The sequence below is a fragment of the Pongo abelii genome, chromosome 3, assembly GCF_028885655.2.
Source record: "Pongo abelii isolate AG06213 chromosome 3, NHGRI_mPonAbe1-v2.0_pri, whole genome shotgun sequence".
NCBI classification, from domain to species: domain Eukaryota; kingdom Metazoa; phylum Chordata; class Mammalia; order Primates; family Hominidae; genus Pongo; species Pongo abelii.
This window is the reverse complement of record NC_071988.2, coordinates 169,310,909-169,337,816: the sequence shown is the minus strand read 5'-3', so window position 1 is coordinate 169,337,816 and position 26,908 is coordinate 169,310,909. Positions and strand designations below refer to the sequence as shown.

Here is a 26,908-nt window from a genome sequence, read left to right as displayed (position 1 = left end):
TTTTGTCCAAGGACAACCACAGAACTCTTTGCACAAACACTGCCTTCATTTCTTATGGTTTTCATGAAGCTGACAAATAATTCTGCCATTGCTGACTGCTGGTTATTAATGCTTGGTGCAAGTAAAGACATAAAACACTATTTCTGGGATGAATCACCCTATAAAAACAAGAAAACCTGAAAACTACTTTTTATAGAATGAGAATTTAGAATTCTGGCCCAGAATTATAATTCTTCAAAGACCACAGATATGTAATTAAAACAGTGTAGGCACGGTTATGGGATATACTCTGGAACAGTTGAATTGTTTGTTTGTTCATTCCCGGAGATTAAGAGGACCCTGATAATCCACATGAATGGATTTCCCAATTCACACATCTAACAATGAAAGAAAAGAAAAAGATGTTCTTGCTTAATAAGGGAGACTCTGAAATCCTGTGAAGGTCTCAGTGGCAAGTGCTAAGAAAATGATCCAGAGAAACCACAAATGAACATGGATTCTCTCAGATTCTTCCAATCTCAATTACATTTTTTCCTTTTACATGCTTCCTTAAACTTTTAACTAGGATTAGGTTAGGGTTAGGCATAAAGAAGGACAGAGAGGAAAGACATCATGGAATCAGTGAGAAGCAAAAAAGATCATGGAATTGTCTTTCTTTGAGACAAATAGGTGTGGTGTTGGTGGTGGTGTTCTTTTTCCTTTTCCTGGGAGTGAGCATTGATTCTTCTTGGGAATTATAGATAAAGGGGAAGGAAAGAAATCATTGGAGAAAATTATTAGGTGTAATCACTGTGTAGACTTCCCTAACTTGTATCTCCTTCATTCTGAAAGGATGTATGGGTAGTAAGTGTCCAATGCTGCTAGGAGGAAATTAGGTCCCTGCCTGTAGGCAACGTCCCCCTCTTTTCCTTTTCTTCTCTGGTTCCATGTGGCTTCCTCAAAGAGGCCCTCATTAACTATCTAACCTCAAGTAGAACCTGCTTGTTAATCTCTTCCATGGAACCAGTGTTGGAGCAGTCCTACATTCAAAGTCTCCTTTCAGCTTGCTCTGCTGGAGCATGAGCAGGAGTCCTCATGGAGGCAAACAGTGGGGCTCACCGGTTTTCTCTTATTTAGCAGAAGCACTTGGAGCTTCTGAAGGACTACTGGGAATGCATCCTGTTATTTACTAGCACTTAAAATTAAAAATATAATACATAAGATGGTAAAAATTAAGCTGTATAAAAGCTTATATAATGAAAAGTTAAGTCTTCCTTCCAATCAAGGCCCCCAAACTCCCTGCCCAAAGGCAACCACTGTTAATTGCTAAGTGTGTTTTCTTCCAGAAAACATCCTACGTACATAGAAGCATATGCTTTTTTTTTTTTTTTTTTTTTTTTACAAAAAGAAAACAAGTGGGAACATATGGAAATAATATCTTTTAGTACTCCATTATGATCTTTTTTCCCGGAGTAATTTTCTGGAGAGCAATTCTATTGCTTAATCAAAAAGTTTTGATTTTTAAAAGCATGTTAATGGAATAGACTAGGAGAGGAATAAATAAGTAACTGTTTAAGAGAATACATCCTAGACCATGGCAAAGAACTCACTGATTTCACTAAAGTTAACAAGCTACTGTCAATTCAATGAAAAAAACAAAACAAAACAAAACGAAACCCAAAAGAGTCTGACAAGCTGACGAGTCGTATTGGTTCAAAGGGTTAATCAGGCACCTCGGATCAGTCATAGCTTATTTTTGCTACAAAAGAGTCTATGTACCCTAATATTTATAATTTGCCACCCTCATATTTATAATTTCCAAGGACATTACACAGTACCTAGCACATAGTAGGTGTTGGATGAATGGATGACTCCAACTCATTAAATCAGATCATATTTTCATAGTTTGAAATTAGACAGTACCAATTTTGCCCTGAAAACACATTCAGTTTGAAATTTATTTTCTATTTGAAAGTTGTTTATCAGTGTCTCAAAGTAGTGCTCCCACTCTTTATGTTGAAAGAAACCTGCCATCGAGTTGTTTGAGGAAGTGGGAGAATACTGTGCTATTTAAGAGTCTAGGCTGAAGAGAGGCTGCCATTTACTCTTTGCTTGGAGACATCTCACTTTGGGCTGTGATGAGACTGCCCACCTTCCTAAGAGCTGCAGGGCAGGCCCTTGGAGGTGAGGCACATCCCATGGTCTAAATGTACATCATGTTCTCCTCTTCTCAAGCAGATCACAGAAGAACACCACAGAAAGAATCGTGGAGACACAGAAGGCAATCTGCTGAGCCAGGATTTTACATGCCTTTGTTCTAACTCAGGGAATTTTTCTATAGTTGAAATATAGTTAAAGCCCCTGATCCCCACCTGAAAATGAAAGCGCTTCTAAACGGCACAGATTAATATAGGAATTTTGCATTTGTGTGGTTGATTTGGATTGTATCAAAATCAACATCATAAAATTGACAGGCTGCACATTTTAACCCATCAAAAACAGATTTAGATAAGAACTTGTACCGTATGATACACTGATATGCACCCTGTTTGTAGAATGGATAGAGCCAAATGCAGGATGTACATTCACCACTATATTTAGCGCAATGCAAGATCTCATTTGGTTGGGACCTCTTAAGTACGGGGAACATATCTGTTTACATTAGTTTTCTGGAACATACCTGACAACCAGAAAGTAAACAAAAATGTAAGGAGTCAAAAAGTTGTGAAATTTATGCCCTAAAGCTCATGTGCATTAGTCCTCAGCAAACTGCCTGAGTCTTCACCACAGGGGGACTGATTCTCACTCTACACCCAGTGGTGTAAAGCTTAGCTCTTATTGTGCTCTAGCCCATTGCACATCCAGAGCTGTTCATTAATAGAGACTCTCCAGAGGCATAGTTCTCAGTGTTGCCTGTATATTAGAATGATTTTGGGAGCTCTTCCATATCCCAGTGCCTTGGCCATCACCCTAGGCCAGTGCTTATCAACCAGGGGACAATTTTGCCATCCCCCTTCCCCCCACCACCGCAAGGAACACTTGGCAATGTCTGAGATATTTTTAGTTATTACAGCTGGGGGTGGGTGTGCTACTCACATCTAGGGGTAGAGGCTTGGGATGCTGCTAAACATTTTGCAATGTACAGGACAGACAACCCCAACAAATAATCATCCCCCCACCCAAATATCACTGGTGCTGAGGTTAAAAAACTGTGTCCTAGACCAACGAAATTAGAATCTTTGGAGTTGGGACATAAGCATTAGTAGACTTTAAGGGTCCCAGGGGATTCCCAAGGACAGCCAAGGTTGTGAATAGTTGCTGTGGAGCAGCAGCTCCTAAGACTTAGTAGCTGCAGAATCACCTGGAGGGCTCATTGAAACACAGATGGCTGGGCCCCATCCCCAGAGTTCCTGATTCAGTAGGTCTGGGGCAGGGCCTGAAAATTTGCATTTCTAGCAAGTTCTCAGGTGATGCTGATGCTGCTGGTTCACCGACCATACTTTGAGGATCACTGCTCTAGAGGTGACATGGTCAGCAAAAATGACAGCTGACAGTCAAATGGAACAGGAGGAGCAGAAAAAGGTATAAAATATAGTCACAAGAAATAAAAAATCTTGGGCTGGGTGCAGTGGCTCACACCTGTAATCCCAGCACTTTGGGAGGCTGAGGTGGATTGATCACTTGAGGCCAGGAGTTGGAGACCAGCCTGGCCAATGTGGTGAAACCCTGTCTCTACTAAAAATACAAAAATTAGCCAGGTGTGGTGGCACGCGCCTATAATCCCAGCTACTTGGGAGGCTGAGGCAGGAGAATCACTTGAACCCGGGAGGCAAAGGTTGCAGTGAGCCGAGATCATGCCATTGTACTCCAGCCTGGGCAACGAGAGAGAAACTCCGTCTCAAAAAAAAAAAAAAAAGAAAAAGAAAAAGAAAAAATCGTAATGTTTGGGGCCATGTAGCCTGCATCCCCTTACACTCTCACCCAAAGACATCAGTCCCTAAAGACATCAGCACATAAAGTCACAGTACAATAACAGATGTTCTACTGCCCCAGGCCTCACCAGTTAGCACTACAAAATAAGGCTGTTCTCCCCTATATTCAAGATGGGTTGTGAACCTATAAGATTTAGGTTCAAGTACGAGATTGACCTGTTGCTAACTGTGTGACCTTGGGTAAGCCAGTTCCCCGTTGTAAGTCTGTGTTTCTGTATTTGTTAAATGGGGGTAGTTCTCATACCTGCCACAAGGATATGATGCTCATTTGGGGTGCTCAAATGGGTTAATGCATATGAAAGAATCCTGCAAACTGAACATATACCACACAAATGTTATTTTGAATTGCTATAATTTGTAATCATAAACTGAAACGTATCATTTATGCACAACCATGAAAATATAAACGAACTTATGCCTCTTTATCCATTCCAGATGTTAATATCCCCTGCTACTTAATCCTATTACTTGTACATTATTTTTGTTATTGTCATGGCATCTTAAAATGGTACAAATAAAACTAGTGGCGTATTTTTCTTTGTGCTAATTTTCCTCTCACCCCATCCTGTGAGGCTGAAGGGTTCTTCTCCTCTCCTTCATCTCCTGTCTGTCCTAGATAGGAATGAGGGATTTACAAGTACAGTCTGTAATAGCTGCAAACCTCAAAGCAAGGAAAACCTTCTCTTCCCTTCAATATGTATTATTATAGGGTCACTTAGAATTGGACATGACTGACCAGGTATCAGGCTTTAAAAACTGAGGTTCTGAGGTTTTTCTTTCTTTCTAGGGGAGGGACTGGGATGTAAAAGTTGGTACATAGTTGACTCAGTAGCAAACAAAAACATCTTCCAACAGCACAGACTGAGATGATTATAAAGCTTGTGATGCCCAGGACAGACCATTTATGAGAACGTGCTCTCTGGCCACTGCAGATCTGAAATCAGATACTACGAAATAAGTCACTGTGTGTGACCAAGAATAGATTTTGTTCTTCTGTTATGCATTAATTGCTTCAGGATTGAGACAGAGCATTCATACAAATGTCATAAAAGCTATGGCATCTCCCTATCCCCTATCCATACACTTTTTCCTTTGAACAGGCTTTTCTTGCCTCCTGACCAGTCCAAAAATTCAGGATGTATGACAAATGCAGAGTAGAGCAGAAATTCCATAAATGGTTTTGACTCTGGCCTTAGGTGCCCTCCATGAGCTGGGGGGATGGAGAAGCCCTCCTTTTAATCAAGACAGCTGGCTTGGCATAGTAGCTCAGAGTGTGGGCCCTGAAGCTGGATTCCTTGGGGCAGACTGACCCCAAGCTCTGCTGTCTTCCTGATCTTGTGACATTGGCATGCTCGTTAACCTCTGTGCCTGTTAGTTTTCTCTTCTATAAAATGAAGATCGTTCTGGTAGCTACCGCAGAGGATTACTGTGGGCCAGAGAAGAGAGAATCTGGAGGAAGGGCTTGGCAGAAGTCAGAATATGGAAGTGTGAGTCATAACTATTGATGGTTCATGGTTATGGTCACCCACGGTCCAGGTCACCAGGTGCAGGGTGGTGGCAGGCCACACAAGAACAAAAGACCCCACTAGAAGATAAGCAGAAATAACAGCTTCTCAAGAAGCTCTAAGCAATTTTCCCTGGGCGCTCCACAGAAGAAGAGAGTGGTGTGAGCTAACGGTAAAGAGAACAGGCTCCGGTGACTTTGTCCCCTGGCATGACTTAGACATGTTAACTGTTCCTCATGGAAAACTGCAGATAAAGAGAGTGCCCATGCATATGGATGATGTATTAAATGGGTTCACACATGAAAAGCACTTACAGCAGGGCCTGATCTATAGCAAATCATAAACGTTAGTTCCCGTAGGAGATGGATTCTGAGGAACTGCTTCTTGCTAAACTGCATTTAGATGGAAAGAGATGGAATTGTTGCTACTCACTAACCACATCTTTCACTATTGAATATTCGGTGTTTCAGTCTCTGCTGAGGTCTTCACTTTTTAGAATCTGAAATACATAGATGTTAATAACAACAAGGTGGATGAGAGGAAACAAGGAGAAAGAGAACTTTTTAAAGCCAGAGTTCCAGAGCCATGAAGATTTTTTCCTTCGAGGACAGATTATTCACCCAAGATATGGGCTTATCACCCCTGAGAATCTCAGTCACCTGAAGCCTGGGAATCAAGAGGAATATCTCTTTTTAATAACTCTCTTTGCTGTAAGAGTACCAATCCAAAAGTGAGGGACTTGAGGCTTTTACTTATTTTGTAAGCATATGACCAAAGGATCATTGGATAGAGAAGAATGGAACTTTAAAGAAGAAAAATTAGAGAATCTCAATATTGAAATGGCAAGGTTTGTGCTGATTGTGTGTGTCAATACTTTAAGGTTTAATTCATAATGGAGAGGAGATTCATGCCAGAAAGAAAGACCCTGGTTTTCCTGGAATGGAGAAAAGATTTTCCATGTGTTGTGAGTGGAGCCCTACATCTTGTCATAAAAACATACAAGCACAGTTTTGGGCCTTATTGTGTGTCTGGGTCAGAGCTCCCATCATAGAAATGGGGTGCTCTGACCCGGACAGACAATAAGTCCCAAAACCTAATGGAAAAGTTTTATAGTTGATTTTAATCATCAGTTTCTATGGTCAGACATGCTAGTGCCATTTAAAAGAAACAGGCAGGCAAAACCAAAGTAGAACAAAACAAGATAAAACAGAATAGCAGAGATCCCCACCTACAGATTTAGGTAGTGGATCCCAAAATCTTATCAGTGATGTAGGTGATGATGAATAGGAAAAAGGGAAAACAAATGGCATATTTGAAAGTATGCAGCTGATTTAATGATCTAATGTATAAGTTCTGAAGAAACTTAAGTTCTTTATTGTAAAGTGTGTCATGTGGTCACAATTATCCTGGTGTAGATGGAAACAATGAGCCAACAAAGATATGGTATGCAGCATGAGCAAAATAATACCATATGTGTGTTTTGGGGAAAAAAGAATAAAGTAGAATAAAGTTGATGCTCTCACTGACTTGATAGTAAATAAGGTTGAGGTGATTTTGAATATTTAACAACAGAAATTCATTAGAAAATAAAACTTCACAATTACTTATAATTGAGGCATAAAGCAAAATAGACAAAATCAGGATGGCTGGGTTACTAATCATATCAGATAAGAATGGCATACATTTTAATAATTCACTATAAAGTTTTAGAAGCCAGGCTGTCTTCTAGGGAAATGCAATTTGTGGTGTCGAGAGAATTAAAACCACACAAGTTCTATTGAATGCAGAGATGGAAGGATGGAACATACTGAAGGAGAAGTTAGAAATGCTGGCTTCCAGTCTAGCTCTGTCAAAAATCTAGAAGATTTAGCTCCCTCCTCTGCCAAAGAAGAAATGTTAGGCTAGAACTAGATACTCTCTGAATTCTCTGCCAGCTCTGAAATTGTACATTATTTTCATATCAGAACTCTAGTCTGTAACTAGTTTATCTGAAACTATTATTAACTCCATTTATCTCTAAACTAACCTGCACCCTTCCCTGTACTGTATATGATTAATTTTGCTTTCTCAATTTCTTTTCATTCTTCCCGTGAAAGAGTGCTTTAGTACCTTTTTTTCTACCTAAAAAGATTAAGGATGTCAGAACTTGGAGAATCCCACAGATTGAAGCCTTGAGACTATTTATTTACCTTGAATATATGAACACTATTTCATTACTCTCAAAGGAAAAGCTAAAATGTATAGTAAATTTGCCCAGTGAGCTGTGACCATCATATGGTATGCACAATTTGAGTTATATATAAAATGTAGAAAAAATATCAGTTAAGGGGCGATTTTAAGCTTCCAACCACGGGTCTGTCATAAACAATAATGTAAAATTAAAGCTTTTTGACAAATGGGATCTAATTAAACTAAAGAGCTTCTGCACAGCAAAAGAAACTACCATCAGAGTGAACAGGCAACCTACAGAATGGGAGAAAATTTTCGCAACCTACTCATCTGACAAAGGGCTAATATCCAGAATCTACAATGAAATCAAAACAAATTTACAAGAAACAAACAAACAACCCCATCAAAAAGTGGGCAAAGGATATGAACAGACACTTCTCAAAAGAAGACATTTATGCAGCCAAAAGACACATGAAAAAATGCTCATCATCACTGGCCATCAGACAAATGCAAATCAAAACCACAATGAGATACCATCTCACACCAGTTAGAATGGCAATCATTAAAAAGTCAGGAAACAACAGGTGCTGGAGGGGATGTGGAGAAATAGGAACACTTTTACACTGTTGGTGGGACTGTAAACTAGTTCAACCATTGTGGAAGTCAGTGTGGCGATTCCTCAGGGATCTAGAGCTAGAAATACCATTTGACCCAGCCATCCCATTACTGGGTATATACCCAAAGGATTATAAATCAAGCTGCTATAAAGACACATGCACACGTATGTTTATTGCGGCACTATTCACAATAGCAAAGACTTGGAACCAACCCAAATGTCCAACAATGATAGACTGGATTAAGAAAATGTGGCACATATACACCATGGAATACTATGCAGCCATAAAAAATGATGAGTTCATGTCCTTTGTAGGGACATGGATGAAATTGGAAATCATCATTCTCAGTAAACTATCACAAGGACAAAAAACCAAACACCGCATGTTCTCACTCATAGATGGGAATTGAACAATGAGAACACATGGACACAGGAAGGGGAACATCACACTCTGGGGACTGTTGTGGGGTGGGGGGAGGGGGGAGGGATAGCATTAGGAGATATACCTAATGCTAAATGTCGAGTTAATGGGTGCAGCACACCAGCATGGCATATGTATACATATGTAACTAACCTGCACATTGTGCACATGTACCCTAAAACTTAAAGTATAATAATAATAATAATAACAAAAAGAAAAAGTTGTAAAAATTAGTTTGATGTTACTTTATGTCTTATGGTCATTTGGAAATGAGATAACATTAGGTTGTACTAGCCTAGAATGATGGATTTTTACCTAGTTTTACTTCTAGTCTTGAAGTTTGATATATGTTGTACCTCCACTATAAGCATTTTGTTTATTTTTAGTAGAACAACAAATATACAAATTTGAGGTGTAATACAATCAGCCTATAGTGACACTGGTTCCTTTCCTAGACACCTGCAAACCCAGAGAGCCTTCTTTTGCCATTTTCTTGAGATTAGGACCAGTGTTCTATTTCCTTTCCATCTCTCTCAAAGGACTAGATATATTGTTCCACATGCAGCAATTGCCTAAGAAATATTGACTGCCAAGAAAACCAGCCATTTAAGTAAATTCTGTAAAGACAAATCTGATCAACACTGTTCATTTTAGGTTTTAAAAATTATAGCATTTTACACTTGGATGGGAGCTTAGAGACCATCTAGATCAGCGGTCCCCAAACTTTTTGGTACCAGGGACCCGTTTTGTGGAAGACAATTTTTACACGGACCTGGCGGGGGGGGGCAGGATGGTTTTGGGATGATTCAAGCATATTACATTTATTGTGCACTTTATTTCTATTATGATTACATTGCAATATATAATAAAATAATTATACAACTCACCATAATGTAAAGTCAGTGGGAGCCCTCAGCTTGTTTTCCTGCAACTAGATGGTCCCATCTAGGGTTAATGGGAGATAGTGACAGATCATTAGGTGTTAGATTCTTATAAGGAATGCACAATCTAGATCCCTTGTGTGTGCAGTTCACAGTAGGGTTCATACTCCTATGAGAATCTGATGCTGCTGCTGATCTGACAGGAGGCCAAGCTCAGGAGGTAATGCGAGTGATGGGGAGAAGCTGTAAATACAGAGGAAGCTTCACTCGCTTGCCTGCCACTCACCTCCTGCTGTGTGGCCGATTCCTAACAGGCCATGAACTGGTACTAGTCTGTAGCCTGGGGGTTGAGGACCCCGATCTAGATCACTGGTTCTCTCAGTGTTGTATGCAGACCACTGGGGAACCCTGGGAACCTTCTGTGAGGTCTGCAAAATCAAAATAACACTCAGAGATTATTGCCTTTTTTCACTGGTTGACATTTGCACTGTTAGTACAAAAGCAATGGTGGGTAAACTGCTGGTGCCTTCGCATGAATCATGACAGTGGCACCAAACTACCTAAAGGTCATTGTACTCTTCACCATCACACATTCACAGGAAGAAAGCTGATGCTGCAAAAGAAATAGAACTTGAACAGTCGTAGGATACAAGATCAATATGCAGAAAACAACTGCATTTCTGCATACTAGCCATGAAAAATCTAAAAAAATTAAAGAAAAATTCCATTCAAAACTTTACCAAAAAAGAATAAAATAGTTGAGAATACATGTAACAAAAGAAGAATTGATATTATTAAGATGGCAATTCTCCCCAAATTCACCTAAAGGGTCAATGCAATTCCTATCCAAATCCAAGGAAACTAACAAATTCATCTTAAAATTTACATAAAAATATAAGGGATCTAGAATAGCCAAAACAATTTTGACAAAATGCAAAGTAGGAGAACTTATAGTACTTATTTAAAAACTTACTATTAATAGAAAACTCCAGTAATTAAGAGAGGATGGTATTGGCATAACAATAGAACACAGGTCACTGGACCAGAAAGAAAGTCCAGATACAAGCTCTTATATTTATTGTCAATTGAGTTTTAATAAAGGTCCAAGGCAATTCAATGAGAATAGTCTTCAAAGAATGGTGTTGAAAAACTGAGTACCCATATGCAAAAAAATAACTTAGATGCCTGCCTCATATCATACACAAAAATTTAACCAGAAAAGATTACGGAACTGAATGTAAGAGCTAAGCCTCTAAAACTGTTCGAAGAAAACATAGGAGAAATTCTTTGTGATCTTGGGTTAGGCAAAAATTTCATAGATAGGACACTAGGGCATGATCCATAGAAGAAAAATTTGATAAACCGGATTTGATCAAAATAAGAATTTTTGCTCTTCAGGCTGGGCGTGGTGGCTCACGCCTGTAATCCCAGAGCTTTGGGAGGCTGAGGTGGGTGGATCACCTGAGGTCAGGGGTTTGAGACCAGCCTGGACAACATGGTGAAACCCCGTCTCTACTAAAAATACAAAAATTAGCCAGGCGTGGTGGTGCATGCCTGTAATCCCAGCTACTCTGGAGGCTGAGGCACGAGAATCGATTGAACCCGGGAGGCGGAGGTTGCAGTGAGTGGAGATGGCCCCACTGCACTTCAGCCTGGGTGACAGAGCGAGACTCCATCTCAAACAAAAAATAAATAAATAAAATAAAGAATTTTTGCTTTTCAAAAGACATGAAGAAAATAAAAACAAATCTGCTAACTGGGAAAAATATTTGCAAATCATACATCTGATGAAGGACTTCTGTCTGGAATCTATAAAGATCTCCTACAACTAAAATAAAATAAATACTTAATTAAAAATGTGCAAAGATTTAAATGAACATTTCACCAAAGCAGATACATAAGTAAGTAAGGACATAGAAAATGCTCAATATCCTTAGCCATTAAGGAAATGCTAGTTAAAACCACCATGGGATACCACTATACACTATTAGAATGGCTGTAATGAAAAAGACTGACAATAGTATGTGTTGGGGTGAGGATGTGGAGAAATTAAAACCTTCATATAAAGCTGGTAGGAATGTGAAATGGCACAATTTTTTTTGATGTTGATATAATCTACCAATATTATTTTATTTCCCCAGTTTCACATATACTAATTCGTGTGCATTTAGGTCTATGCAATTGAGTAACATGTGTAGGTTTGTGTATTTATCACCAGTCAAGATACAGAACAGGTTTATCACCGCAAGGATCCCTTTTGATGTCCTCTTCTACCCATATTTCCCTTCTCTCCCCTTCCCATTCCTAACCCCTGGCAACCATTAATCTGTTATCCATCTCTATAACTCTATCATTTCAAGAATGTTATATAAATGGAGTAATACAGTATGCAATCTTTTGAGATTGGCTTTTTTTCACTCAGCACGGTTCTCTGGAGATTCACCCAGATGGTTGTGTGTATCAGTGACTTGTTTCCTTTCATTGCTGAGTAGTAGTCTCTGGTATGGATGTACCATGGTTGGTTTGACCACTCACATTGAAGAACATCTGAGTTGTCTCCAGGGTTTGGCTATTACAGGTGAAACTACTGTGAGTGTTAATGTACAGGGTTTTTTTCCCCCTCAAAATAAGGAACTTTGGCTTTTTATTCCTTTTAAGAGTTTCTGTAGTTGACTGTTTTTTTCTTGCTATATTATTCTTTTTGATTCTGTACTACCTCAGCTCCTCAGAGATACAGCAAGGGCAGAGAGTCCTCATTTAAAAACCATTTCCTAATTTTACATGCTAAAAGCTAATATTTAAGAGAAATCCTCTTAATCCTCCAACCCTTATTCCCATTGCGAATAAGCTGGTTTAATACAAGTTAAGTCTATAAATAAATTTGCTCTCTCTCCTCAAAAAACACTGAAGAAACTTTACAATAGTTATAGGTTTAGAAAATTTACCAAGAGAAAGGAAAGTATTGCCACTTAGCCCCTATTAACATACGGTGTTCAAGCCTTCCAGTATCAACGCGTTTTGCTTAGCATCACTGTTGTTTCACTAACATGCTGGCTAGGAGCCATCTTAATCACTCATTTCTCCTCCTTGACGATGTCTGTACTCTGGTTTCAGCTCCCACGTGTTTTTGTGGATCTCTTTTACATTCTGAAGATCAATTTCTTTTAAGAGTTCCCTCAGGTATACCACAGGTTGTTTTGTGATGTCCACCAAGTCCTTAAGATGATAATATTGATATTTCTAAAGGCTGAAAATAGCATGTCTGAAACATGTTGTTTATTAGCTGGAGCTTATTTTCCATCTGCTTTCTCTTTCCTTTCACATTCAGTATTGTATTGATTAGCAACAGGTTCGAAACTGGCTGTTACAACTTTGTCCAGTTGTTGTGATAGCCTCACTGGTTTGGAAGATTCCTCTATTTGCAATCTTTTTAATCTCATGTACTTTTCACTGGCAGTCTGTTGGCATTCAGTTCTTTGTACCACTGTTTCTTCCAAAGACAGCTTATCTGATGAACTCTCAGTAAATAATGTTCATATATGGCCTCCAACATTTTGCAAGACAAACGGATGTTCTTTATGAGCACTGACTGAAGCTGCTTTTCCGCCAATATCATGAATATTTGCAAGATCTTCATTCAAAGTAAATGACACCTCAGTCCTTCCTTGAGTCTTGGCAATCCACAGTTTCCCAACTTCACCTCTTCCAGGGGCTTTAGCTCATTGCTGTGACAAATATTCAGGAACCTGCGAGGTTACTGGGAACTTGGGGAAAGAGCAATGTACAGGTTTTTGCATGAACATAATTTTCACTTCTCTGAAATACATGCTCAAGAGTGCAACTGCTGGGTCTTATCGTAATTGCAGTATTTAGTTTTATAAGAAACTGCCGGCCGGGCGCGGTCACTCACACCTGTAATCCCAGCACTTTGGGAGGTTGAGGCGGGCGGATCACGAGGTCAGGAGATTGAGACCATCCTGGCTGAGACAGTGAAACCCCGTCTCTACTAAGAATGCAAAAAATTAGCTGGGCGTGGTGGTGGGCACCTGTGGTCCCAGCTACTCGGGAGGCTGAGGCAGGAGAATGGCGTGAACCCGGGAGGCGGAGCTTGCAGTGAGCCGAGATCGCGCCACTGCCCTCCAGCCTGGGCGACAGAGTGAGACTCGGTCTCAAAAAAAAAAAAAAAAAAAAAAAAAACACTGCCGGCGGGCAGGGTGGCTCACGCCTGTAATCACAGCACTATCGGAGGCTAAGGTGGGTGGATCGCCTGAGGTCAGGGGTTCGAGACCAGCCTAACCAACATGGTGAAACCCCGTCTCTACTAAAAATACAACAATTAGCTGGGATGGTGTTGCACACCTGCAATCCTAGTTACTCAGGAGGCTGAGGCAGGAGAGACTTGCTTGAACCTGGGAGGCGGAGGTTGCAGTGAGCTTAGATCATGCCATTGCACTCCAGCCTGGGCAACAAGAGTGCAACTCCATCTCCAAAAAAAAAAAAAAAAAGAAAAAGAAAAAAGAAACTGCCAAACTCTCTTCTAGAGTGGCTCTACATTCCGTTTCCACTAGCAGTTTCTCTTCACCCTTGACAGAATTAGGTGTTGTCTCTCTCTCTCTTTTTTTTTTTTTAAAACATTTTAGCCATTCAGATAGGGTGTAGTGATATCTCACTGTGGTTTGACTTGCATTTCCCTAATGGCTAATGATATTGAACATCTTTTCATGTGCCTATCTGTCATCTGCGTATACCCTTCAGTAAAATTTCTGTACATGTCTTTTGTCCATTTTCTATTTGGATTATTCATTTTTTTTACCATTGAGTTTTGAGAATTCTCTGTATATTGTAGATATGAATCCTTTTTTTTTTTTTTTTTTGAGACAGGGTCTCACTTTGTTGCCCAGGCTGGTATGCAGTGGTGCAATCTCGGCTCACTGCAACCTCTGCCTCCCAGGTTTAAGTGATTCTACAGCCTCAGCCTCCAGAGTAGCTGGGACCACAGGTGCATGCCACCATGCCTGGCTAATTTTTGTATTTTTTTTTTTGTAGAGACGGAGTTTTGCCATGTTGCCCAGGCTGGTCCTTAACTCCTGAGCTCAGAGCAATCTGCCTTCCTTGGCCTCCGAAAGTGCTGGGATTACAGGCGTGAACCACCGCACCCGGCTGTTGTCTTTTCATCCTCTTAACAGGGTCTTTTGCAGAGTAAAAGTTTTTAATTTTGATAAGGCCCAATTTCTTTTTCTTTATGGATCATGTTTCATGAGTTTCCCTTAAGAACTCATGAAGCAGCAGAGAAATTATAAATTTTTAATATATCTTGAGCTTAGATACATGTCTTTTTAATATTCCATGTGACAAAGGATTGGTGGTGATATTAACGAATGTAGTTTTTTGATATTATATAATTAAATAAGGCAACATTGAGAAGATCCTTATAATTGGTAAACTAGTAATTCCTAACGGCCAATGTCTGATGTTGCAAAACCATGCTTATGTAAACGATCTACGCAAAGTACAAGAGAGACAACATATTTTAATGTAATAGTGTCTGAAAAGTTCATTAATATGGTTTCAGATTACACATTGCAACTAATCTTTACAAAACTGCCAATGGGAGAGTTTTGATGTCGTATCAAAGAATATTCACAATTATCTGAAAAGACGATTAAAATTCTCATCCTTTTTTAAACTACATTTTTTTGTGAGGCTAGAGTTTTTTCATATGCTTCAACCAAAACAACATAGTACAACAGATTGCAGAAGCTGATATGAGTTTTAGCTGTCTTCTGTTAAGCCAGACATTAAATAAACAGATTTGTAAAAATGTAAAACAATGCCATTTTTCTCACTAAATAATTTTTTTGTTTTGGAAAATATAATTTTTTTCATGAAAGTATAGCATTTATGTTAACATTTAATGGGGTTATGTTCATGAAAATTAATACATATTTTTAATAAAATGATCAGTTTTAACTTGTAACATCAGAAATATCCATCAATATAACATACATGAAGAAAAATTTGGTGTCCTCAATGATTTTTTCAGAGTATAAAGGGGTGCTGAGAACAAAAATCTGGAGAAACACTGATCTAGATTAATACTCCATTTTGATGATGAAACTCTGAAGGTCACATAGCTTGTCAGACGCATCTTTATAATATTTTTAATATTTAATTTTCTTTGCTGGTACAGCAAAAAATTACAATCTGTATTTCTCTTCCTTTCAAAATTGTAATCACTTTTTTGAAAGAGGTGGTTGCAATTTCTAATCTACTGTAACTTTTAACATAATGATTTCTGTCTACAATGAACAATATAGTGGCAGGCATCAGTATGGTTCAATACAGAGGCAGCTGAGCATTTGTTTCTACACATGGGAACTAAAGGATCTTTTCCTGCTCTTTCCTGCTTCCTGTTCCCTGTGATTTCTGCTTGTCCTGGGAGCTCTGCCTAGATGCTGGAAGGTCAGTAGATTGAGAATCTTGTCACTTAGCTCGGTCAGGACAAGACTTGCAACCAAGGTATTCATCCAGTTGAGTAGATTATGTATTACCTACATTAATTTAGAATTGGCTTTCTATTAATTTCAGCTAAAAAGAAGTGTGTGTTGGATGAATTTAACAAAATGAAGCCTCATATCTACAAACATTTTGTACAAAATAAGTTTTAAAACATATCTGAAAAAATATAATGGTGTTTTAGAATTCTCCCAAATTTTAAAATGACATTTCTCTTTTTTATCCAAACTAAAGCTCTCAAAACAAACTCAAGGCTGAACAAAAGAAAATGTAAAGAGATTATTTTATTTACTGGAAAGCCATTGTTTTCTTCAAAAAACTAAACCTATGAATTTAGGTACAAAATTTAAATGTCAATTTCAGGCTGAATTCATACTACATGAAGTTATAAACTAAATAAATGAAGAAAAGCAGTCATATCAGTCCTAAAAATATAAAGTATTTCAGCAATTAGGCTAAATATATATTTTTGAAGAGATACCTCCCATTCTATAATCCTAGATTATTTCCAAAAAAGCTACAGACATGTTATCACATGACATTAACACTCAGTTGTCACCGTAAAGTTGTCATTCAGAACGTCTGTCTCAGTCCTCAACTACTGCCTGAACAGTGGAAAGGTCTGGGGTAAAGTTTGGATATTGGCTTCTAGGTTTTTCATTCTGATCTGTGTCAAAAAATAGGAGTTGAAACTGGATGGAACTTAGCTACTTCAGTTCATAAATTAGTTTTCAAAACTGTAATATTTGGAAAAAGTACAATTCTTCAGACTCAAGGCACAGGCTTACCTTGGTTTCAACCTGAAATATCAAAAAGCTGTTCAAGTTGAAGATGAAAATAATTTGGTTCCATTATGAGTACTTTTTTGATATATAAATGACTGGGAAAAACTGGCACAAATGCTTCACAAATCCTTCTTCTAAATATCAGTATCTAATAATTAGAGTTTATATATTTGACAATTTTCAGGTGTATGAATTCTGAAATAATTTAGTGTATAGAATCCACTGACAATCAGTGATTGCTTCAGAGTAGAAAAAATATCTAATTTTCTATGATACTTTCTTGAATTAGTATCCTCTTCATTATGGGTAAAAATGTATACTTTTGCAAAAGTAAATGACACATTAAATTATCACTGGGCATTTGATTCAGTGACCCAATATATTTTCCAAAATTAGTTTCCTATTTTTTCACCATTTTTTATAAGCAATCTTAGTGTACAGGAACAAAACAAGACTTCCTCCCTGACATTTTCTATTTAAGATAATCCAAAGGAAAGAGAAATGCCTAATCTAAAAATATGTTTAGGCAATGGGGAAATAGGAACTCCTACACTGTTAATGAGAGTGCAAGACAGCACAATTATTATGGGGGACAATTTGGCAATTTATATCAAAGTAATACAGACACTTGACCTATGGCAAAGGAATCCTATGTGTGGGAATTTGTCATATAGCTGTACCCACAGATATAAACATGACATGCACATGGTTACAATTGTAGCATAGTCTGCAAAAACAAAAGATTGGAACAATTGATTATATAACCTATGGCACTCTCCCACAATGGGATACTATGAAACTATTTAAAAAATGAGCCAGCTTTTCATATATTGATATTCAGAGATCTCCAGGATATACTGTCAATTGAAAAAAGCAATGTACAGAACATTGTGTAATAAACAGGGGAGAGAATAGAAATATATATTTGGATTTTCTTATATTTGCATGAAGAAACACTGGAAAGATACAGAAGAATCTTTTAAAGGTGATTCGCTATAGAGGGTGGGAGTGGGGAAATTTGGTGATCAGGACTGGTCTAAGAGGAAGACTTCTCAATGTGTATCTTTTTCTATTTTCTTGATTTTTGATCCATTTGAATATATTCCCTATTCAAAACATGAAAAATTAGGATTTTCTCTAATTTATACAAAGGCATAAATGTATGAGACTGTACCTCCTACTAGTGTGGGAACTGCCCCTGCACAGGCATGTTTTTAGCAGAGAAGAGGTAGTTTGAACAGAATGTGGCATGTACCAAGGATCACAACCTAAAAAGTAATTGAAGGACAAATATTGAGCCCTCACGCACTTACTTTTCTCCACTCATTCATTTATCCAAAATTTCTGGCTAAGAAAAATACACTTCATTAGACATCTTCAGTTCTAATACCAGCTTTTTCTTCTGGGCCATTTCCACAAATAAACTAAATGTTTATCACTTCATGAGGGTTCACTGGAGCTACTGCAAACAAGTAAAGAATTTCAAAACCACAAGAGAGATGGGCTTTGGTGTAGATACTGAGAGGCTCTTACACCAGCCTGTTTGGAGGGCCGATCAAAATGAGTGCCTCTGCAAAAATCATGAATAGGTCAATGCTCTGGTTCTTCAAGCTGCTTTCACATAGTTGGAACTACATATGTTGACTCCTCACATTTTGAGAGTCCATACTCCCTCCCTTTCTTCCTCAAATATATGAAATGTCACCTGGGTGCTGGCAGAATGACATGGTTGAGTCCTAAGGATGGGTCTCCACTACCCAACTCTGCTTTTTTTTCCTCCATCCCCTGTAGCTCCCCTGTCCTTTCCTCCCAACATTTTTTTTTCCTTCCAAGCTGGAGCGCAGTGGGAGCAATCATGGCTCAGAAGCCTTGACCTGGGCTCAAGTGATTCTCCCACTTCAGCCTTCCAGTAGCCGGGACTGCAGGCACGTGCCACCACACTTAGCCAATTTTTGTATTTTTTGTAGCAATGGGGTTTCATCATGTTACTCTGTCTAGTCTAGAACTTCTGGGCTCAAATGAGCCTCTGGCCATGGCCTCCCAATGTGCTGGGATTAAAGGCGTGAATCACCGCACCTGACCGCTAACAGTTTGGAAAAATCTAATGTAAACAGAGAACACCTGTGTCACAAAAAATAACATGTATGCATACACACATACACCTAGTGTTAAAAAATGGAACATGAGATATTTCTTATCTTATCCCCCACTTTCCCCTTTGTCTAAGACGTGGCCTTTCTGTCCATTATTAAAGAAATAGTCCCTGATTTTTACAGCATAGAGGTAAGAAAATTCATGTTTTTAGTTATGATCATGTAATTCAATTGGTCCATCCAAAGAAATATAAAGTGTTGTGATTTTCTGACTGAGTAACTTCAAGTATGTAAAGCTTTATCTTTAAGACTTTTAGAGGCTGGGTGTGGTGGCTCACACTTGTAATCCCAGCACTTTGGGAGGCTGAGGCGGGCAGACCACCTGAGATCAGGAGTTCGAGACCAGCCTGGCCAACATGGTGAAACCCCCTCTCTACTAAAAATACAAAAATTAGCTGGGTATAGTGGTGTGCACCTGTAATCCCAGCTACTCAGGAGGCTGAGGTAGGAGAATTGCTTGAACTCGGGAGGCGGAGGTTGCAGTGAGCCAAGATTGCATCATGGCACTCCAGCCTGGGTGACAGAGCAAGACCTGTCTCAAAAAAAAAAAAAAAAAAAGACTTTTAGAGAGTAACTATATTTTCATATGAAATTTCTCTAAAATAAATGAAAAATCTTCATCATCTCCTTTTCCTTTTTCTTTTTCTTAACTGAAACATAAATGGCTACCCAAAAATCTAGCCACCTGGCTTAGTGCTGCTTTTAATTACTCAAAGGACAATGTATTGAATATTTCTAAGTGTGTAACAAAGAGTTTAAAAATTGTTTAATTTTGATTAGAAAACGTGAATCGTGGTTGCCAAGACCTCTCATGAGACCAAAGTTCTGATGTTTACTAACATAAATCGAGACAACGAAGAGACAATAGACCTTGGTTGTTGTAACTGATGTTGGCTGTCAGCTTAGGAATAAGCCTACTTTGTGTCATTATGCCTAGTGGGATACCATGAAATGGTCCCTTCATTATTTATTTTTTTCAAATAAAAATAATGACTCGAGGCTGGGCATGGTGGCTCACGCCTATAATCCCAGCACTTTGTGAAGCTAAGGAGGGAGGATCACTTGAGTCCAAAAATTTGAGACCAGCCTGGGCAACACAGTGAGACCCTATCTTTACAAAAATTCAAAAAATTAGTTGGGCATGGTGGCATGTGCCTGTAGTCCCAGCCACTTGGGAGGCTTAGGTGGGAGGATTGCTTGGGCTCAGGAGCTTGAGGCAGCAGGGAGCTGTGGTTATGCCGCTGAACTCCAGCCTGGGTGGTAGAGTGAAGCCCTCTCTCAAAAAAAGAAGAAAAAGAAAAAGAATGACTTGGGAGGTCAAGTGATTTATTCAAGATCAGTGACAAACCATTTTAAAAAATAAAACATATTTTGATTTCTTGAGATTATGCCCATTTACTTCTTGGGGCTAAGGCATTAGGCACTTAAAAATATCAAAGGTTATGAACTGTCTGGGCGCAGTGGCTCATGCCTGTAATCCCAGTACTTTGGGAGGTTGAGGTAAAAGAATTGCTTGAGTTTAAGAGTTCTAGATCAGCTTGGGAAACAGTGAAGCCCCATCTCTATTAAAAAGAGAAAAAGGTTACGAAGCCTTATTCACATTTCTGAAGTTCACATCTTGGGCTTTGACTGCCTGTGGGTCCAAATGGAGGTAGATGAGAACCAGGGATGAGAGGAAGGGGCAGGGCAGTTGGTGAGATGCCACCAGGCTTGACAAACTTTTTCCATAAATGGCCAGATAGTAAATATTTTAGGCTTTCTGGGCCATATGGTGTCTGTTGAAACTACTTTCAAAAGCTGCTATAGAAAATACGTAAGCAACAGGTATGGCTGTGTTCCAATAAAACGTCATTTACAAAAACAGGTGGTGGGCCAGATGTGGCTCCCTAGCTGTAGTTTGCTGGGCCCTGGGTGAGCGAATCAAGCAGGAGAAAGCAGCAGGGCTTGAAAGCGGGCTCTGGATGGTCACCTTAGTGCATACCACTCCCTCTGGGTTAACTTCCTTTATGATGGTACAGGAGCTGGAGATGATTCTGAAATCATTCCATACAATTAATGAAAATATTACTGTGAAGCTATTTCTCCAGAACAAAAAGCAGGAAAAGTGTCAATGACTCACATTTAAATTCTTATTCATAAGATTGCAAAAATGCAGTGCTCAGATATTTCACAGAGTTCTGAATGACTTCCTGGGAGTGTTTACATTGTAAGATGGTTCCATTTCATATGTGGTCAGTGGGTTTTCATAAATAAAATTTCTTTTTGGGATGTTGCAAATGCAAATTTTGCTGATGATATTAAGAGAAATTTTTCTTTTAGCTCTGTCTTCATGTGTTCCAATTTGGTAAATTTCTATGACAACCATCCCTACCTACCCTGGCAATCTTGTATTAAGATGCCAATCTTTCTACTTCCAATGAACATTTTTAGAGGTATTTCACATTAAAAATAGTATCTTTGTGTTCTTTGGTTTCAAAAAGTCCAAGAGAGGCTGGGCGCGGTGGCTCAGGCCTGTAATCCCAGCACTTTGGAGGCCGAGGTGGGCGGATCACGAGGTCAGGAGATGCAGACCATCCTGGCTAACACGGTGAAACCTCGTCTCTACTAAAAATACAAAAAAATTAGCCGGGCGTGGTGGCGGGCACCTGTAGTCCCAGCTACTTGGGAGGCTGAGGCAGGAGAATGGCGTGAATCCGGGAGGCGGAGCTTGCAGTGAGCCGAGATCCCGCCACTGCCCTCCAGCCTGGGCGACAGAGCGAGACTCCATCTCAAAAAAAAAAAAAAAAAAAAAAAAGTCCAAGAGAATACTTGAGTATAAAACTCCGCTGGTATCCAGGCTAACTTTATTGACTATTTGCTTGTATCCTCAAATAGATCGTCAGCAACTTGAAGGCACGGCTAGCCTAGATTCCTCTGTGTTTTCTACAAGTACTTAGTTAATGTGTGAGTTGATCTGGGAATTATCCATTATGAAGTCAGATAACAGATTTTCTTGAAAGGCAAATAATTATCATAGACCAAATTCATACACAGGCCACACAAGTCTTAAAGCTTTTAGAATTAGAAAAGAATTCTGGGCCAGGCATGGTGGCTCATGCCTGTAATCCCAGCAATTTGGGAGGCTGAGATGAGAGGATTACTTGAAGCCAGGAGTTTGAAACCAGCCTGGGCAACAAAGCAAGACCCCATCTCTAAACAAAAAAAAAAAAAAAAAAAAAAGAATTCTATTGCCTAGTTCTTAATTCTGTACCTTAACCTAGTGTAATTCTCCAACATTACTGAATAGTAAAATATAAAAGGGTTATGATCAAGAAAAATTATATAAGAAGTATATATTTAGATATATTTAGTATGTAGCTATCTATGTTGATATATAAATATTACAGATATCATTATATACACAGCTATAGGTTTTTATATCTATATATTTACATATTCAACAAATATATGCACCAAAAAGATGCACAGGAGAATGTCCATAGCTGCACTATTCAAAATAGCCCAAAACTAGAAACTACTTAATAATTCCCATCTTTAGTAGAATTGATAAAGTGCAATATTCACACAGTGAAGTGCTATACAATAATGAGAATGACTGAATTACAACTGAATGCAACAATATGGATGACTCTCACAAACATAATGTTGAGTAAGACAAACCAGACACAAAAGTACATATAGGCATCATAGGATTCCACATGCTGGAAACACAAAAACAGGCAAGCAAATTCATGCTGTTAGAAGTCAGGAAAGTGAGTGGCTTAGGGGTTAGGATAGTGACTAGGAGACTTCAGGGTGCTGGTAATGCTCTCTTTGCTGATCCTGGTTACACATGTGTTCATTTTGTGAAAATTAACAGAGCCGATGCTTAGGCACATTATTCTATGTGTATGCTACATTTCGATAACATGTTTAAAAGTTTAAAAAGTATTATGACTCTTAAATGATATAACATAACCCTAATTTTCATAGACTTCACTTCTTTAAGCAAGTAAAATTTATGGAAACAATGAAAATATGCAGAGAAATACCATACTTATGACATCAATGACACCATTTTAAAAGAGAAACTTTGCTGTATTCTAGATATTACTATCTGGTGAAAACTGAGATTTAAATCTTCTTTCAAACTAAAAGTTCACAGTGGTTAGAGATTTTTTTTTGTACAGACATTCTGCAAAATTACTTTTGTGGCATAAAACTTATGTGGAATGCAGTGTAATGTGTTATTCAATATTTTGTTAAGAAACGTGTATCCATTACCTTTCATATTTTGATAAGCAATATTTTGGACATTGAAAAAATGTTCAATAATGTTTCCTTTATTTGTTGCTTTTAAAATTAGGAATTAATAATGAAGTTCCTTATGCATTAGATTTAATGGAAAGGTTTCACAAAAGGTATGTTTTATATGCAAATCTTTAAAAATTGAGGATTGCTGGCATCTTTTTAATGATCAGTTTAGACATATCCACAAATGTCATCTGTTATGCTTCCACATCCTCCTTTTAACTCCTGCGCATCTGGTAAACCCCCAAGGAGCAAAGTCTAGAAAAGCAACCTCTAGCTTTATCAGTCAAGCCTGACGTTTCTAACCCAACTGAAACTATGGGCTAACCATAGACATTCATTCTTCTGTATCCTGTCCACAGACAAATTGCCTCGCCTTTCAAGTGATAACTAGATGAGCCATTCGTTTGGCAAAATGCATTTCTCTGAGCAGATGTGTCGAGGCAATCAGTCCATCAAATAACTCAATCTTTCCTCTCAGTTTATTTATTTTTTATTTTCTGGCTCTCCTTCTGTCAGTTGACCTCACTGACATGACAATGAACATAGGCTACACAAATCCTGTTCACCAGATGTCCCAAGACCATCTGCAAGACTTACAACATAGATGCTATTTTGGAGTGCAATCTATTGTACACATTTTCTTTACAATGTGTTACTTCTGTCTTAAAGAAGGAACTAATGAAGCTGTTGGATTTAGTGGAGAAGATAAAAGGAAATGATTTTCTTCTTTGAACAGTCTTTGAAAATCTATTTGTGTTAGGGATGACATTTTGGTAATGATAAGATTTGTCTTATGAGGTGTGTGGAAGAACAGGATGGCAAGCTGGCTAACAGCACAGCCTCTGGGATCAGGCTGGATCCAAATCCTGGACCTGCCATTTCTAGCTGTGTGACTTTGAGGAAGTTACTCAACAGTCTGGAACTCACTTTTTTCATATTATCATTCAGGCAACAGTAGCATGTCATAGATTTGTTGGGAGGGTCATACGACTTAGCTTGGCATAGAGTAAACGCTACACTTTAGGTAATATTCTCATGTTATATATTAGTATATATAACATATTTTAAGATTGCATATTTTCCCTTCATTGATTTAGGAAATACTTTTCAACATAGGAGCCAACGCCTAGGCTCAAGCTATCCTCCCACTTCTGCCTCCATAGGTGTTGGAATTACAGGCATGAGCCACTGTGCCTGGCCAGAATGTTCCTGTTAAAATGTAAACAAGTTCATGTCACTCATCTGGACATAACTTTCCAAAAACTTCCCATCTCATTCAGAGAAAAAAGCCTAAGACTTTTAAAGGTGTATAGGTTTTCCTTGTTTACTCAGGACTGTCCTAGTTTATGCCTATTGTCCTGACATGATAGTGTCTCCCTTCACTCTCAAAATTGTCCTGTTTGGACAATAGATGATATAGTCACCATACTATCAGGCCCTATGTGCTCTACCTCTCCCCTACTCTTGCTCCACCCTCATATCTTTGTGATCTCATTTGCCATGACTCTCTCTCTCCCACTCAACCACCATGGCCTCCTTGGTCTTCCTTTAACCCTCCAGGCACATTCCTGCCACAGGGCCTTTGCACTTGATGTTTCCTCTAACTGGAATGCTCTTACCTTACATACAGGCATTGTTTGCTCCTTCATCCCTTCTTTTACTCAACTGTCACCTTGTATTGAGGTCACCCACTCAATATCCCTATTCTTTCCACTCCCTTTCCCCATTGTACTTATCTACTTAGCACTTATCTTACATATTATGTATTTACTTATTTATTTCCCTTTTTGTCTTGCTCTTCTACCAGAATCCACAAGGGCAAGGATGTCTATCTGTTTTGTTTGCTGCTATTTACCCAATGTCTTTATTGAATAAATGAAGAGCAGCTAGAGAATAAATACCTTATATTACTGAGTAAACAAGTGGTGAATGAGTTGCCATCTTTATTGCCTTCTAGTATAAATTTGATCTAAAATAACAGGAGTCTCATGTTTAGGGCAAGTATGAGATGCAAGATTTGACTTGCTTCCTTTCTTGGTACTAGTCTCCAAGGAAGTTGTTTTAAAAGTTAGAATGTCAATAAAACTCTTAGAGGTGTTTAAGTTCTGAGAAGCGACCTCTAAATGTGCACAACCCAAAATAATATTAAGTCTTTCTGAGGGCACATCTGATTTTAGGTTCCTAAGCCCAAGAACACTGAAGGCCTCAAACCTTCCAAATTTATTTATTTTATTTTTTTCCAGGTTGCTCTTCTGCAAAAATGTACCAAATTTAAATAGATGCTTCAGAGCATGCAGTTTTGTATAATATTTGATGTTCAAATTTAAACATAAGGCTATCAAAAATTAATGCTGAATGACACATTCAGTTTTATTATTAAATTTAATTTCAACTATTAACTTTTAATCTTAGGACAGTTTTTCCAATAAAAACTAGACCTAGTTAAAAATGAAATTGTAGCTATAGAAAGCAGTAGTTCTAACTCCCAAGAGAATGTGGTAGATCCAGAAGGCAGTTGTAGAATTTCTGGCAGTATATCAAATTTATTTTGATGGAATTTCTTAGAACAGCCTTTATTTAACCACTCCAGTCTCAAAATCAACTTCAGAGACAACAAACTTGATTCCTCAGCCCCCTTCATTTTAGTTCGCACACTCTTTATACTAACTGTATATATAGTTTATATAATAATCAAGCAACTCATAAGACTACCCTATAGAAATACTTCAGGATAAAATGGCCTGAACTTCTGCTTTTATTGATCAGAATGCTGGAACCAGAGCAACATTTACACACACACACAAGCACACACACACATACACAATGTATCATGTGAAAATTATTTTCTCAAACCTAAAACTTTCCTGCATCATTATTTTATGTTAAATTTAGAATATAGCAAACTCTTCCTATGAGCTAAATGAACTCTTTGATGGGGGAACATCATCAGCCATGAATCTATTTACATCTCAACACCTTACTAACAAGAACAGGACTGAAACCATCTCTCCCTCCTCAGCCATGGGAACAGTCTTGCAGTGATGGACGGTTTCCATCCCCCATCACTGACGCGAGAATAACTGTGCTGTGAGCCAAATGCCGAGGGTTAGCAGAGTAACCTCACATGAGAATAATTACTTAACATGACCATGAGAGAAGGCAATGAGGTTCCCAGACACAGGAAACGAAAAGTCAGAAGGGGAGGTAGAGCTGGACAGGGTTCTGAAGCCTTTCCAGACAGCAACTTCCTTATAACAAACAGCAAATTGGCTAATAAATTTATCACTCTGTCATTTTATATGTACATATATTCTTAAGCTAGGTAGTTAGCATAATGTTTTGCAATGTATGTGTATCTTAGTAATGCCAGAAAAATCAACCTATTTCGTATTCTCTCAAGAGTGAAAAAAAAAAAAACTTCTGTGATATGAATATTTATTTTGATATTCCAAATCACTTATAGGTTAATATTTCAATCAAAACTACAGTTACAACTATGCTTAAAGAATGAACAGAAATAGTTAACACAATGCCTAAACCATGAGACAAGAACTCTTGACCCCTAGAGACAAAGTGAAGGGGAAAATCATCTTGCTGT

General features: G+C 38.4%; 1 protein-coding gene and 1 pseudogene across 1 annotated transcript in view; both read right to left on the bottom strand.

Annotated features, from left to right (window-relative positions):
- EDNRA (endothelin receptor type A) overlaps positions 1-26,908 on the bottom strand; it is a 65,386-nt gene that overhangs the window by 26,543 nt on the left and 11,935 nt on the right. The gene's annotated exons all lie outside the window — the stretch shown is intronic.
- Positions 12,462-13,390, bottom strand: LOC103890517 (general transcription factor IIF subunit 2-like; annotated as a pseudogene).